The 12,199-nt window shown below is 32.5% G+C and overlaps 1 long non-coding RNA gene across 1 annotated transcript; it reads right to left on the bottom strand.

Moving 5' to 3' along the window:
* Window positions 1–7,558: 7,558 nt before the first annotated feature.
* LOC127715001 (uncharacterized) lies at window positions 7,559–11,010 on the bottom strand. The gene is made up of 3 exons (XR_007988057.1): window positions 10,794–11,010; window positions 10,183–10,465; window positions 7,559–7,868 (listed from the first exon to the last, which is right to left on the bottom strand). It is a non-coding gene; the product is annotated as an uncharacterized LOC127715001 (long non-coding RNA).
* Between the last annotated feature and the right edge of the window lie 1,189 nt (window positions 11,011–12,199).

The raw sequence follows: 12,199 nt of genomic DNA, 5'->3' as shown, positions 1-12,199 counted from the left end.
AAGACAAAGTAGCCATTAATGCTTGAAATTGCAGAATTTAACATAGAAAGCAATGGGGCTATGAATTAGTGGTTTTATACCTATTACTGAAAGGCATGTGAAATTCTATTTTTAGAAATCATACCCTTTACAATGAAAATTAGTCACATTTGTTGTCAGTTATCATGTTACATTATTTTTTTGATGTAACAATTATGTTGGTGTCAAATTACAACCCTCAAATTGCTACAATAAGGTATTTCAGCCTTTTTTGAGCATTTAGCATGCACACAGTTAAGATTTTACCTGAAGTTTAAATTTTTCCATTACCTTAGACTGAAACCAATGAAACATGTATATTATGACTAGTTAGTAGCATAAATATTGCTTTTGGTCAAATTATCTAGTGAGTGTTCATGTTTTATTGAGTTTCTTAGTGAATCATTTATTTTCAAATGAAATTGATGTATACTTATATAGGATTTCCAAAATCTCACTTGAAATGCATTTTATAACCAGTTTAGCAAGTTGTCTAGCTGGGAGATACATAAATTGCTCTTTTTGATCCATGTTTAAACATAAAAGTATGGTTTTTACCAAATCACTCTCCTTTTTCAACATGTAGAAAAAAGGGGGGTCAAAATTATCTATTATTTTTTATGTTTGGACCACTGTATTTATATTCAAGGAAGAATCTTTGATAAAAATAAGACAAATATGTAAGGACACTGTTATTTGAGTAGATATTAACAAATAAGAACTGGTAAACATTGAAGAAATGTCATATCTGTCACTATTAGTATTCCTATGGAGTTTTCTTTGTATAACGCATATGTTACTACCAGTCCAATTTGAGCTTGAATTCAGTGATATTGTGTTTTGACTTAAGCTTTATGTGTTTTTCTATGCTAGAAATAGATCATAGAAGGAAATTAAGTCAAGCAGAAGTCAATATAACAAGTTAGGTGCTGTTATAGGTATAGAACCACTAATTAAGGCCCGGTCGGAAAGAACATACAAGAAAGTAGTACATATTTTAAACAAAATAGTTCCTACGCATAGCTGTATCTTTGTCAATAGGTGGAATATTTGGGTAGTTTTGGTATCAAATGAAAGCTTGGGGACTTGGGATCACTGTAGAACCCTTGTTGAAAGTTTCTTTTGAATAATAAAGAAGTATATACAATTTTATTAGGAGGGCTCATTTGCCCTGTTGTTCTGATCAGAAGTACCTGTTTTTGTACTATCAAACTTCCGGGAACCAGTACGCTCTAATATGCAATTAAAGGTATGTTGAATTTTTCAGCACAAGTCAGGATAAGGTATAGTTTTGACATGAAATAACTGCTACTTTATTTGAACTTAAGACAAAGTAGCCATTAATGCTTGAAATTGCAGAATTTAACATAGAAAGCAATGGGGCTATGAATTAGTGGTTTTATACCATAAGGCTATGTGTACATGAAATAATAATAAAGGTAATAATAATAAGAATTATATCATTCTATAATGTTTTAGCTTCAACGTTAAGTGTAAACCATTACAAAGCTAAGATATTTAGACCAATCAATTTCAGAACTGTTACAGATGACATAAAGAATGCCCAAAACATTATCTAATAAATTTGATACTAATATTAAGAGAATAAATTACACACGCTAATATCCTAATTGGTGGCGTTAGACCTCTTCTCTATCATATTTCGCGTTGATTTGTTTACAAATACAATTTAATCGCATAAATATTTCATTAGATTCATGTCTAAACTGTGTACGATCTGTTTCTTATTCATAAACAGGAACATATCCAAAGATATGTACATTATGTTAGATAGACTTATTAAATTAGTTAATTGACATGTTGCGACGTAGGTATTGCTATATGGGCAATAATTTTGCCCCTTTAAAAGCAGATTTGTTCCCATATTGTTTTTAATCACGGTGTATGACCAAACACAATAAAATTCAGAATGGAAACGGGGAGTGTGTCAAAGAGACAACATCTCGACCAAAGACCATAAACCAGCTTACGACCACCAATGGGTCTTCAACACAGCGAGGAAGCTGGCTTTAGTAGACCTCTAAACTTGACTTGGGACACGCATAAAAATGCGGCAGGGTTAAACATGCTTTGTGAGATCTGAACCTTCCCCCTATACCTCTAGCCAATGTAGAATAAACAAACACACAGCAATACACACAGTAAAATTCAGTTTAAAAGAAGTCCGAGTCTGATGTTAGAATAGGTAACAGAAGAAACTAAGCAAAATGACAATGATGAACATAAATTAACAAATGACTACTAGCAGTTACTGACATGCCAGCTCCAGACCTCAATTAAACTGATTGAAAGATTATCATCATATGAAAATCAAGCACAATCCCTACCGTTTAGGGTTTAGTATCATACCATCATAAAATATACGAGAAGAACATAACCCGCATCATGCCAACAACTGGTTTTAGAATAAATGTGTTTATTTCCGACCCTATGAGTGAATCAATATTAATTCCCAAAAATACCATCTTTAATGTCCTGACAACAGTATCGCAACTATACACATCCGTCTAAATTCTCTTATTTTTGTATATTTAGTTTCATACGGGAAATTCTATACTAATTGTTAATTTTTCTTTTTCAATGGTGATGTTTCTTATACTGAAGCTTCTTCATATGCCGTGTAGATTTTCGAACTCCTATGCCATGCTTGTCTAAAGTGATGATTTAGATATCAATGAACATTGTCTGTGCATATTTGATAAATTTTTAAGTCGGGAATTTCGTTACCACAAATGACTTAACTCATGTAACGAATCCTTTCATAGATGCACAATGTAGAGAGGCTTGCCTTGAAAGGTCGGCTGTATCTGTTGGAATCTTATAACACATTAGATATCATATCCTCCTTTTCGCGGTGATGTTGTTTATGATGCTAAAAAAATCAAGACACGATTCATATACACATTGTACGTTTCAATTATCTGATTCTTAACGTCATCAATTAACCAATGAAAATAGTTTCTATATGTACCAATTTAGTTGTTTTTATAAATAATTACATATATATGTGTTTGCTTCCCCGGTATTACCACTAATGGTCCTATATCCTATCGATACTTATCAATTATTGGCTTGCTCAAGGTTATGCTTTTCTCAGACGGTTCATGACGTCTTAACACCGTCGGAGATGTACTCATTGACAATTTAATCTAGAAGAATATTATATTTATAAGGTGAAATTTAGCTTTAAAAGAACTAGCTTTTAGAAATGGTCAGTTTTGCAAGCTCGGAAATTTTGTGCCGATCTGAGGACTTTTACGGTTCTTAAGTTAAGCGGTTATGAGTGCTCCCAAACATGTTAAATCCCGCCACATTCGTCATCTGCCTGAAATAAACATGTAATGCAGTGGTTTTCATTGCTATTTTCAATTTTTGGGATGGTTTATTATTATACTAGTAGTATACCATGTATACATCAGGCTGTTGGTTTTTTTCCCTTGAATTGTGTCACATTCCGTCATACCACGACTATTTAGACCATACTATACTGCATAGATTAAACTCGTGGTTGAAAGCGGTACGTCGACCTATCCAAATAAACATGCATATTATAAAGTTCTACACATTTCTACCATATAGTTGTAACAACTATATGCTTTAATGTGTTATCAATTATAAGTAAAAATGGTAATAGTTCAAATGAAGGTGATGTACGATAACACTTGTCAGTTTTAATAAATAGTATAGATCATATATACCAACGTTGTCAGATTAAGACTTAATTATATGACCTTCAATTTGACATGCATGTGCGTCAGTCGGGTAAGAATCTTCTGCGCCGCGTGGGGAAAAATGGTTAAAACCCACTACAATTTTGCCTGTACCTGTTCGGGCTATCTGTATCATGACTGTGTTTTTCATGTCAGATTTGGGTGTTTGCGGTTGGTTGGTATGTTGTACTGTTCAATATTTTTGATAGTTTCTGTAATCCTCTTTACATATCAAATATATATCTCAAGTAAACATAATTGTTTTTTACTAAAGTGATTTCCTCTCCTTTCTATGGTTTGTTTAGTATTGTTTGATATGCATTGTAAGTACAAACAGAGTTTGTTCTGTAGGCAAACACAGGAACAAGTTATAAGAATAACGACTGTTTGTTGAAGTATGCAACTCCTAAAAATTTCACAACTATGTTGCAGTTTCAAAAAATCTAGTTAAAATAAAACGTCACGCATCAATCCGGATTTTTCAAATCTGTACATATATCTGTCACGCATTTATATAAGCAACAGTAGGTTATCGATGTTCAAATCTCACAAAGCGATTAAGAAGACACATGAAATTAACTAACACAAACTGAGGGATTCGCATGAACTCCAAAAGGAGCGAAACTTGGTGCGTCAACAGGGTAAAAAACTCATCAAACATACCAGGCCTGTAAACGGCTCCTGCTATACATGCATCACCCGCCATACGAACCCCCACTCAGTCAAAAGGTCACAATCGGTAAAAGTACAGAATAAACGACTAATCTGGTATCTAAAGACGACTATATGTCGCTAGTGGGTTGAGAAACAGATGTATCGTATCGACCAACTACTTCGTGCTTGTAACCGTAAAAACTGCTGAGAAGTGTGAAGTTGAAATCACTTGGTTTGTCATATATAAGTAGTCTGTTTGAAGTCGTTCATCTGTGACATTATCGAGATATGAAGCAAATGTTTTAGTCGCGGCAGTATCCTTAATTTTGAGTTCACTTGGATAAATAAGATGCAAACACTCACTGAAATCTTGGTTATTCAGTGACATGACGTCATCAATATTTTTGATGTGAAATTAAAGAACATTGCAAGATTTTTTTATTCTTTTTTTTTGTCTTTGAGCAGGTTTTGTATGAATTCTGCTTTATATGAGTACAAGAACAAGTCAGTATGTAGGGATGTACTATATTACTAACCATAGGAATGCCGACTGTTTGTTTAAATATCATTCCACCATACTCAACAAAAATCAACAAAAAACATCTTCGATTCTAAACAAAGTAACATTTTTTCGTACAATGCATTTGTATCTACGATTCCCAGGTTTGTAGGAAAACTTTGTTTAGTGGAGACGATGTATTCGACATTTCAATTGAGCATTGGAAATAGTCTTGCAAAACGTAGAAAAATAAAATTGGACTGAAACTTACTTGTTATTTAGAATAGTTTACACATAATGTACTGTTTAGTGAAAAATAATGATTTTATCATGTGTAATTGTGTTGCATTTCTCTGGTGTATTGTATGTTATAAGTGTCCATTATTGCAGACATTATTTACAGATATAAGAATAATCATTTAAACATCATGTATAATCATTTCTCTACAATTCGCTTGCGGTCATGTCAGTATGCTAAAGTTTATTGTAAACCATCCAAATATTTCCCTATGGTATTAGTTGAGGAAAATTCATTAAAACGTTGATATAATGACAAAATAAAACGATACATATTCTTGCATGACTCGTTGGACAATTGACGTACCTGTAGACAATATCATCAATTCTGGAAACATACTGACATTTACTGGTACTCTTTGACCTATAGTTTCACAACGCCTCTCTAAATCCATTTTCATATATTTCAATTTGTCGGAACAATTACATATACTGATTTGTGGTTTTATGTATATTTCAAACTACAAAAAGGACAAACATGATCAGAATGAAATATTTGGAACGTCTTGCGCTATGTTTCTGGGTATAAGTCAAGAACATTTTGATATTTTAATAAAGGACAGATAGGTTCTGTATTAGCTTTTTCTATTTTAACATATAGTGATTTGATGTCTTTTTTCTGGTTTTAATATCATTTTCACGTATTTTAAAAGATTATTTTTTGTATACATTACAAATTAATATTCCCTTTACACGTTCCCTGTACGTCTTCAAATCAAATTAAGGAGCATATCAAATATTTAAAATAAAAAAAAAAACAAAGATTGTAGAGATCGATGGTAACCTTTTATCTTTTATTTTTAATCATGACAGTTTATGAACGGTATTTGGGGAATGAATGCGTAGCTTTCAGCTTAAAAAATAATATTTGGTAATGTTTGAAAAAATTTCCAGAGTTGCTTTGTTGTTTATTAAAAATGTGAACATTGCATGTATAATGTACTGTAACAGTTAGTGTCCGTTAAGTAATATAGAGTTCACTGAACATTAAATTATGTTAAACGAATGCATAAATGAGAACTGTATGCAATAATATTTAACATGGAAAACTACACAAAGCAATAAAATAAGAAAACAATCTAACATTGTTTATATAATTAGGATTGAAAACTGCGAAGCACAAAACAGTCATCTAAACTATTCCATAGAGATAAAAATGCTTTGCAAAATCGGGACAAAAATAAAAAATGTCGCCTTTTATTTCAATCCACTTCCAGTGTATTGTCAAACATTTTTAAGAGGTAAATACTAAGTGTGTGGCGTGATTCTTGTGAAGAACGTTCAAATTAAGTTATGATAATTTCGAAAATAAAATGCAATTAACTCATTAAAAAGTGTTTTTGAGTTTATTCATTTATACAACCCCGGAAAAATCATTTGCTCCTTGTGATTCTTTCAATTTCCCTTTTTCGACAACCATCAGCTGTATGTATTTTTACAAGTTGTGCAAGTAACATGAATGTACATTTGGCTCTCTCCCTTATTGTTATTGTGAGTGTAAATCACAAAAAAGCGCATCATATTCGTCATATTTTTTTACTTGATTAGAATAAGAAATACAATATCTTAATCGAAAAGTGTCTGTTACCTCAGATGGTGCCATTAAAACAAAATACATATATGGTTTGGCGATATCTGGCCACAGCTTTTATTCATAATATAGATTCATATGATATATATATATATATAGATAGATAGATGTATATGTAGATAGATATATGGTTGGTTACCCGAAGATAATATGGCAACCTTGCTGTAAAATGCAGATAGATAGATAGATATATATGAAAATGTAAAGATGCACCGTGTGATACACTGGTTCTTCAAATTTAGAAAACACCGTTGGATACACAAGTGTAGTCTGTATCATCCAAAAACCTAAAATTTCATAGTTAACATTAAGATTCTATGCAGCGAATTCTGCCACATTGACGGAGGAAAACAGAGACTCTGTCAACCGCCATAAAAAGGGCGGTTCGCTGCAAAGCTGTGAACCAGATATGAGATAACTACAGATAGATAGATAGATATTTTTATTCAAAGTACAACTTGGTACATATATATGTTAAATAATCTATATGATGTTTTGTGAACAACTGTTCAAAAACATATTTACCTACACAGATAAAAATACTAACCAAAACTACACCAAACCATAAGATATATGATTGTATTTGTATACCATTAAACATAGTATATTATAGTATATCATCAAATATATATTCAAGATGTTTAACAATTCATTTCATAAGCATGTTAAGGGTGACAAGTGAAAAACATCCAGTTGAAAAATTTCTGGTCTGATCGAAAATTATAATATTTTATGTAGCAACCCTGACAACTAATTACAAAGGCAATAATATAGTTGTATATTCTACAGCAACACAAGTCCATGCTTTGCAATAACCTGGTCAAATTTGAGACCATACTTACTTAAGAATTGATGAACCGCATAATCCATCTGATCATGTTCTTCGTCTCATTGTGCAAAAATCCCACTCTAGAACTACCTGTGTCATTACCTGCTACATGTTTTATTAAGAAATATGGTGGATCCTCATAGTTTCATGTTCTGAGTTAACTTTCAACATGCTTGACAATCATGCCACTACAAAGATTCATTTCCGTGCCTAGACCTAAGTCAACCCCATCTGGAGGATGTCGGTCTGCTACGAAAACATACTTACTATTGAGGATTCTACTATCCAAACATTAAAGCTAATAGGATCTCCTAAAGTTCTTGTACAGCAAATAGCTACATGGAAGTATATGTTACATATGTAATACCAATACAATTTAAAGCATAATTAATCGAGAAAAAAAATAATTCTTCTGTAACCCCTGTATTAAGTTGTCAGCATTGGATCTCCGACCCTTTAATAATCCTCAAAAAATTGAAAAGACAGCTTCAAACACACTGAATTCATACCAAGTTTAGCCAACAACAAGATAAGAAAATATTTGCTAGACTTCAGCATGACTCTGGTTAAGGTAAATGTAAAGGCCTGGAGTGTTTAATACCTTCTTAAAAACTGACAAACCTCAATTTTTTATTTTTTTTGGACACATCTGTTAAATTTTCCTAAAAAAATATCCAAACCTAGTAAAAGTAATGTCACAATTTTTGTTGAGAGAGATACAAAATGTACAAGTAAGCAATACCTTAACAATCCATAGAGAGAGATAGGAAATGTATTCATTAAAACAATTAGAGATCTGAACTCATGAAAAAAGAAAGACTGTCCTCTCTGATAAATCTGTATGTACTGGGTGCTGTGGAACTTACAATTAAACGGTTACTAAAGGTCTGAAATAACAGTAATAAAACCCGTGGGGTAATAGCAGGATAAACATCTGCAGTTGGGACCAAGCATCTGAAGCGATCCACCTAAAAACCAGAAATGGCTTCAGCCAAAATTTGTACCAGAACAGTGATAATGAATGTCATACTAAACTCCCAAATATATGAACTAAAATAAAAATTCATACAAGGCTAACATAGGCCAGAGGCTCCAGACTTGGAACAGGTACTAAACTGCGGAGGGGTTAAACAAGTTATTTAAAATCTCAACCAAATGCAGAACAAACAAACACACAGCAATACGCACAGTAAAAATCACACAGTTTAAAGAAGTCCGAGTCCAATATCAGAATAGGTAACAAAACAAACAAAACAAAAATGGAAAAATGACGACATTACATAAATCAACAATGGACTACTAACAGTTACTGACATGCCAGCTCCAGACCTCAATTTAACTGGTCGAAAGATTATGTCTTCATTATATGAAATATCTAGCACCATCCCTCCAATGGGGGTTTAGTATCATATCATCATAACATATATTACAGGAACATAACCCAGCAACTGGTTTAGGAATAAATGAGTTTTTGTCCGATGCAAAGACTGTGCAAGTGAATTAATATTGAAGCCAAAATATGCCATTTTTTATGCAGGCAACAGTTTTCCTTCTTTATAAGTTTGCTTTAATGTTTTGTTAGCTTTTGAGGTAAACTGACATTTTGTACTTTGTAAAGTATATTACCATAAAAGATTGGATGGGAAATACCTGAATGTGTAAGATGTCTATGTAGAAGTGAATTTCTTATAATGTATAAAACTGCCCATAAATACAAGGCAAGAAGAACTGGATCAACTCAGGCAAATGCAAATTTCAAAGAATGACTATGAGGACCTGTATACTAGAGTCTAAATCCATGTAAGAAGAAACAAACATTTAGTATAACAGCAGCAACCACTCTCTGTCTCGTCTTGGGTTTGAACCAGGTTGCCCAAATGAAAACTTATTTCCATTTGAGGTCTAGGTGACCTGAAACTTTGATTATCATAAGAAGGCCTAGATTATGCAAAGTAAGCATGGTAAATGTTGTCCTAACAAAAACAAACAAGCTGCTTAACAACATCTAGGTACCCTCATAATTAAAAGCATAACATTTCAAATTAGTCCCAGTGTTCATGCTAACTGAAATTCAACCTGTACTATAATTTTCATTAATAAATATCAACCATAATTTGGAATCAACAGTAGCCCAGCAACCAGTAGGGCCAATGATTTTATGCAAATGAAATTGTTGTCATAATGCTTCCAGCCTAAAATTAACAAAGCTTGGCACCTAAATGTACAGCGTATTTAAGATACTCATCTATTTGAGCAACTCCTAGAATCTTCCAGGATGAAGATTACAATAAATTCTAGTATATATATAAATTAAAGCTGTTGTCGACACCTAAATACTAAAGATTTTTAACTGGTTTATAGCAGACTGCATGACAAGCTGTAAATAATTACTTAAATTGTACTAGTTTGTGCTAATATTACATGTACATACATGTATATATCCTCGCTTATCTGCGTCTGACAATTTACACAAAACTCTGTAATTGTTATATGTTAGAATCACATGTACATGTAGGGGTTTAACTTGAAAGTAATATACTGCTTTTGTAAATCTGATGATTACCTGGTAAATTATCAACTGTGAACTGGAACATACTAATGCAGAGCTCTGGGGGTTTGCATAAATGACGTCTGATGATGATCCAATGTACAAATGTATGTGACCTAAAGGAGTAGAGTTAGTGGCGTGATGAGTCGTGAATCCAGTTCAGTCTGGTGACCCATTTGTAAAAACTGGTGTGTCATTGTTGTCTATGTCTCTGGTCCAACTGTTACAACCCTGGTGGTGTTCTGTGGCAGAGCAAGGTCGCACTTTTCGCTTTCTAACTGATCTTCCCAACATTGTGCTACAACTCAACAAAAAGTAAATATTAGTTCCACCATGCTACAGCATTGACATAACAAAATCAAATGACTGTACAAAGAAACAATAACAATAAAAATATTACGTATACTCCTAGTTGTGTCGAAGATAGTTACAATAATTAAAAAAAAAATAATTTAAAATTAGTATATATACATGAAATATATATTTATTAATTCTTAAATCCATAGTCAGTTGATAGTGACATAGTGTAATATTTGTATATAATTAAGTTATAACAACAATAATTTAAGCTGTGGCCTGTTGATGACATTATGACTAAATTTGTGATTTATCTGAACTATTCATACCATATCGACCTAGTCTAGGCTAGAGAGTAGTAGCAACTATACATGTCACTGTGATGACTGATGTGACAGACTCGACACTCTGACAGTTTTTAGAAACAAGTGTGTAGGTACACGCAAAATTTATAGCAGGATATATACAGATAATGATATAAGTTTGCTTAACTCCACCAGCAAGCTAACATTTAGACATGACGATTTTTGGCTACTGCTTCTTCACTCCGGGCATGGTCTTTGTGCAAGATTTCCAAGATTTTTGTTTATTTGTAAAGTTGAACTTCCGGCTACGAACCTGGGTCCTTTCGCCCCAAAGGGTACGTCCCTTTTACATCTTTGTACGTTCATATCCTTTCATGGAATATTTGCTGTATATGTGCTATGAAAGATCTAGATACACAATTACCGATGTATACCCTTTTAAGGAAAATTTAATTATAATTCGGGAGTTCATCAAATAACGCCTGCCCCACAACACATAAACATTAAAGACACGTTACTAACCTGCATGATCTGTTACAGCGCAAATACAATTGTTAAGCCACATGAGTTTGAAATCCTAGCAATAACGGTGTAAAAATGTGCCAAACTCGACTATCACAGTAGTTGTCATATATATATATATATATGAGTACCTTAATATCAGTATCAGGCAGACTATATACATGCATCTAATTTGATGTAGAAATACAATGACGAAATCGTTATTATAATCTGCAAATCTTAGGACAATAATGCATCTAATTACTCATATTTGTAAAAATTAAATAATTTATAAAAATGAAAACGAACAATGGGACCAATCTCTTTCAGTCTTTGCATGTGCTCTCCACGTGGCGTTGAAATTCCTGATGGAATATGGTTTAAAAAATGACGATCGATAAAATGAATTCTTTCTAAGATTACTTCTAATAAACATTGGAAGCATGAGGCAGGTTATAACCATACAATACAAACACTACTTTACCATTTACAAGATACTACTTTTCATTTTTTTCAATTTTACCGCTTACGAAATTTAAACAGCTTGCTTGCTGCGATGAAATTCTTTAAAGGACTAAATTACGTCACAGAATATAACGTCACTCATGTTAGGTAAATCTAAAACATGAAACACAATCCGTCAGTGGCCCCAGCTATAACTGAATTTAAGTCTATGTACTTAAATTCCATTATAACAGTTTGTTTGTAAATAAAAAAAGGAAAACTTAATTTAAATTCCATATTAAAATTAAATTAAATTCCAAAATGTTTCTTTCTTTTTTCCCTATGGCTACATGTACATAGTATTACATAATAGCTTTCCAAATACAATATCAATATTAATCATTTGTAATAAATCTACAGAAAATACCGTATGTTAACTTTGATTTTTTATACTAAATTATACGAATTAATCATAAAATATAGCA

This window comes from Mytilus californianus, unplaced genomic scaffold (genome assembly GCF_021869535.1).
Source record: "Mytilus californianus isolate M0D057914Y unplaced genomic scaffold, xbMytCali1.0.p SCAF_9, whole genome shotgun sequence".
Classification (NCBI taxonomy): Eukaryota; Metazoa; Mollusca; class Bivalvia; order Mytilida; family Mytilidae; genus Mytilus; species Mytilus californianus.
The sequence above is the reverse complement of the archived record's forward strand: the minus strand, read 5'-3'. Positions and strand labels throughout refer to the sequence as shown.